We start from the raw sequence: 5,540 nt of genomic DNA on the forward strand, positions 1-5,540 counted from the left end.
AATATGAAGAAATTAGCAGATCCCTGAACTGAACTCTTATTACTCTGAAATTACCGCGCAGTACAATTATAGCTATGACGCATTGCAAGCGTTAGTCACCATATCGATTTGCTAAGCAAATTTTATCCCTTTAGAGCATGTCCCCCCCCCCCTCCTCCTCCATATCAGCCAACAACATACTGGATGAAGAAGACTCCTGCAAAAGGGACGAATTAAGATTTAATTTTATTTTAATGATAGACTAACATTGCAAAGTTCCAAAATAATTTTTTGCATTCCTTCATTACACTAGTCGTACAAAATTGCGGTCGTATCTCGTACTATCTATACTAATAATAAATCTGTAGCCGAAATTTTTCTGGTAAGTTTCGATTTTCCAAAAGTAATTGGTCCTAACATATATAATTAACCACCCTGAAACCGAAAATCGCATTTTTGAAAATTTTGTTTGTATGTCTGTCTGTATGTTTGTTACCTTTTCACGCGATAATGGCTGAACCGATTTATATGAAAACTGGAATATAAATTAAGTTTGTTGTAACTTAGATTTTAGGCTATATGGCATTCGAAATACTTTATTTAAAAGGGGGGTTATAAGGGGGCCTTAATTAAATAAATCGAAATATCTCGCTTATTATTGATATTTGAGAAAAAATGTTACATAACAGATGTTCCTTTAAAAATGATTTCCGTTAAGTTTTATTTTTTTACAACATTTTGATAGGACTGATATTTAATGAGATAAATGAGTTTTAAAATTAAAATAACGCTATCTAAGACGGTGCAATGAATTAAGAACAAATGACTTCGTCTATAAGGGGCCTTGGACAACAACAATCGAAACAGGGGCCTTGGACATCAACAAACAATCGAAAGCTATTAAACATAGCCTACAGGGAATGTTTCTGTGTTTGTATGAAGTAATATCACAAGCTCGTAAATTAACTGATTTGTATAATTAGTTATTATTTCACCATTGGAAACTGTAGTTTCTCTAGATGGACATAATGCTATAATGTTATTACAGTAACGTCTGAGTAAATCGAGGACAGGTAAGATTAAAATAGCTTCTTATGCACAGAAAATTTGATAGGCTATTTTGTACATTCGTTTTCTGTATTTCTTAAAATAATATTTATGTACACGCATTTTAATCTCAGAGAATTAACGAACAACGAGAGTGTATTGATTTAGTATGCAGTAATAGTACTTTAGCTTGGCAATCCATTATTTTAATAATTCATATTTTAACTATGCTCAATTGAATCGTGTTAAAATACATAAAATATATATGCAATAAATGCAGTGCTAAAAAAAAATTGGGTAATATGCGAAGCAGATTATCTTGCGCTGTTGTAAAAGTTGTTCCATGGATCAGTCGTCCTATTTTAATTATGTAATTACTTTATATTTATTTCTAACAGGTGGAGCGGAGCGAACGGGTACGGCTAGCTAACAATAAGTGAGAACTTACAATACAACAACGACAACAACAACAACAGCTGATAATCTGAAAGGGAACATAGTAATTTGGGGTGAATTAAAATGCAGCTTCCATTCGTTTAAAATTTCTTTAAATTTTAACTAAATATTAATGTAGATATTACCTCTAAAGGTAAATGGGGGCATGTTTCACAACGCTAACAAATTACAAATTAACAATATACAATTAACAACGGAAATATTACATATGCTTGTTAACTGTGTTTCACAATGCAATCTTATTCACTTGTATGTTTTAACGAACTTTACAAAATCGGCGAAACAAACTTACAAATACGCATAATTGGTTGAACAAAATCGCCAACGACAGTTTACAAAAATCACTAAGGATCAGAGGTAAAGTAGCTGTAATTTTAGAACTATCGATGGACATGTTTATATTTTTTTATATATATTTTATTTAGATTTTGCTACATCGGCGACAACGGAGTTTCGCGGCATGCAATTGGTCGAGCATACCAATGCATTAATTAGCCTACGACTTAACTGACGAAAGTTAGCGCGAAATTCATTCAAATAATTGATAAATAATGGATTTGACCCACGTAGTTATATGCAGTTGATAGAGCAGCTAACATGTCCATCCATTAAAATCAACTTCGCTCTCTGCTGGTCCATCAGTATATTTTATTGTTTCATCCATAACCTCGCCAACATTAGGGAACCCAGCAGGAGGAGCATAAAAATCCTTTGCCCGAGTAAGCACATTCGGTGATCAATAACCCGCCTCGAGTTTTTTCAATCTTGTAACAACATCAACTACCATGTGTGAACTTTTGCACACTGTAATCTTATAAATTCCGTTCTTATCTGCTAACGCAGGGAACTGAGAGCTACTATGCAACCAATGCAGTTCTCGCTTTGTGGTTAGGGCACCACTTTTCCCTTTCAGATGTTGCATGTGATGTCCCATATCTTGTAGGAGAGATTACAGCGAAATGGGATTCGGAACGACTTCAGAATACTGCGTAAGTAATGCCGACATTGCATTATTAAGTGATTGGTTTTCGGTGCAAAGTTTTTCTTCTTTAAGTGCGAGTATTTATTAAATACGTTCCTCGTATATAAGAACTAACGCGGTATTCTGAAGTATAGCGCGGGATTCATTCGAAACCTTTCATTAATATTCGTACAATGATACGAACGTGGCCGGAAAATTCTACGTTAGGCCTAAATGCAAAATCTTCGTCTGAGTCGCTAGAACTACTCAATAACATCACAACTGCTTCAGTGTAATTCTTAATGGTACCCTGTTACTATAAAATTGATTTTATACATATGTGTTTATTTTTTTCATTCACAATTAGAAGCTATTTCAACAGGGCTACTGTAGAAAATGTGCTAACTTCACTAGTAAAGTTTAGTTTACACGTTTGTAAAATTACTCCTTCGTTGTGAAACAAACATATCACTTGTAAAGAGCGCAAAATTTCATTCGTAAAGATTTGATTTCCTTTGTACAGTCCACCTTTACAAACAAAGATTGTGAAACAGAAGTTTACAAACAGAGTTCACAATTTCCAAAGATTGTAAACTTTGTGAAACACCCCACTGGTGAATCAGCACGCCGAGCTCGATCGAAATACAACCAGTTACTATTATTTCCCTATCGTTTTTTGACATTTGATTCCGCGTCCTACCTCTTTCATTCGTTACTAACCAACAACGCCAATAGCAGAAGGTAACGCAAAAACAGTCACCGGTTCCCCGATGCATGGCTTTCTCTCTCAATGTCAACTGAGAGTTAAAAATATTCATTATAATATGCACTTTCCACTCACTCCTCAGAATGTCTTCTTTATTTTTATTTATTTATTTTTTAAGATATGTGAGCTACGTACTGTATGTCTGATGTTTTGCCATCGTACATTCAAATATTTATATTCACTGTACAGTACAGCGAACTGTTTATACTTACTGTACATGCTATAACTACTTCTCCCAACTCCGCTATTGCTATATTTCCTAAACTAAACGCTGATATTGAAATAACGCCTGGTCTGATAATGCAGTCTGTTTAAATTTCTACCGACCAAGTTCTGCCCTTCATCATGGGAAAACAACGAGCTTCTTTAAAGGATACAACTACTAGGACAGAGATATTTTCATTATGGAATTTGTACTACCCACTGAAATGTAGTAACTAATGGGATTTTAATTAGCCATATATGTACAGTATATTACATTCTTTACCTAAAATGTCTCTAACTTCTAGGGAGAGCGCGAGGTACGTTCACAATCCCCTGAATACATATTCCCTTCTTCGAGAAAACGCAGAGAAGTGAACCGTCTCATATGAATATGCTACCAGTCATAAGTTTCAATACGGAGCTGCAAGTACTTAAGAATTATCAATTACTCTACAATTATGCAGCGGCGTCATCATCCAAGCTATAGCTGGAATAGGGAAGGGAACATAATATCCCATAAGTCTTATTAGAACACGCTGGAAATAGTGACGTAAAAAAAAAAATCGCCAACGGCACGTGGTGTTCCCAAGCGGTCACCCATCCAAGTACTGACCACGCCCAATGTTGCTTGACTTCGGTGATCGGACGAGAACCGGTATTTTCAACATGGTATGGCCGTTGCCGATGAAACTGCGTAATCTGTAGGCACTTGAGGACGATGGGATTGGGGTGCACTCGATAAAACCTGCACTCGCTCACACACACACGTAAACTGCCTGCTTAGACTCTGTACCTAAATTACCAAGCTCGTTGGATGTCATTGGGATAGATGATAAATCTATCTATCAACGGCAGTTTGGTTACGTTTCAACGTCACACACTGCTGGATTGACACGGGATTAATAAAACAGCTAGTCGGCATTCTAAGTTAAGCCACAGGTGGATTGTTGTTCAACAGCGGAGCCTCCTTTCAACCACATGGTTGTGGAACTGTAGTCGGATTTTCGACATCATTTTCATGCCATACTACGGAACTTCACACAAACTTCAATTCACTTCTTGCACCGGCGGCTACTACGAATGGACTGAAGCTCGCTACTGACTAGGGGGGGGGGGACATTTGTCTCTTGATGGATTACGTGACAGATATATAAAGTATCAGTCGTATGTTATGAACCCGAGTTTCAATAAAGATAGATTACCCGTATGTCCACAGATTCTCAGTAGTGGCCTGCGGAAGGATTATGCCCGCGGTCGACAAGTTACCTTCTAAGTTGTTTTCCCTCAACAATTAATGCTGCCAAGTGAGTAGGAATGACACCGCGCTCTCATATAAGTCGTACGAAACTATTAAGGAAACGAATTTGCCTCGTGGATCCAAGTCTCCCATGGACTGCCTATAATGTATTATCTATCCTAGAAGTGTTATCGGGGTGATTATTTAAATTTTCACTCGGTGGGAACCGCTGTTGTTCTTCATTCATCTACTCTGTTATGAATAACTTGTGGCCCTTAAAAGGGCCGGTTGCTGATTCCCTAGCAAGCACTCCCGCTTACTTGGAACTAGTGTATTTTGTGACGGCCTTGGTCCCTTCACTGACGGCGTGCTTGGCCAGCTCACCGGGTAGCAGGAGACGGACGGCTGTCTGGATCTCCCGACTGGTGATGGTCGACCGCTTGTTGTAATGCGCGAGCCGCGAAGCTTCCGCGGCGATGCGCTCGAAGATGTCGTTAACGAAGCTGTTCATGATGCTCATAGCCTTTGAACTGATTCCCGTGTCTGGGTGAACTTGTTTCAGAACCTTGTAGATGTAAATGGCGTAGCTCTCCTTCCTCTTGCGCTTCTTCTTCTTATCGCCCTTCGAAATATTCTTCTGGGCCTTGCCGGCCTTCTTGGCAGCCTTTCCGGAAGCTTTGGGGGGCATGGTGCTCGTCTGATGATGAGCCCGGAGGGAGAAAAATATTTAAGTCGCAGGGACAATGCCGTACTGCCTTCCCAGTGCGAGCCAATAGAAACAGCGCAAACGTTTGTGACTTTACGATTGGTCCGCTGTCGATTATTGACGTTGGCGTAAAAGTGAAGGTTACCGTGGGAAAGACCGCTTTACTATGAGAGACTTCACTATA

At 38.4% G+C, this 5,540-nt stretch overlaps 1 non-coding gene across 1 annotated transcript; it reads right to left on the reverse strand.

Annotated features, from left to right (window-relative positions):
* Positions 1 to 3,977: 3,977 nt before the first annotated feature.
* Positions 3,978 to 4,096, reverse strand: LOC138693900 (5S ribosomal RNA). Its single transcript, XR_011330585.1, has one exon. It is a non-coding gene; the product is annotated as a 5S ribosomal RNA (ribosomal RNA).
* Between the last annotated feature and the right edge of the window lie 1,444 nt (positions 4,097 to 5,540).

Source organism: Periplaneta americana, unplaced genomic scaffold, assembly GCF_040183065.1.
Source record: "Periplaneta americana isolate PAMFEO1 unplaced genomic scaffold, P.americana_PAMFEO1_priV1 scaffold_24, whole genome shotgun sequence".
NCBI lineage: Eukaryota > Metazoa > Arthropoda > Insecta > Blattodea > Blattidae > Periplaneta > Periplaneta americana.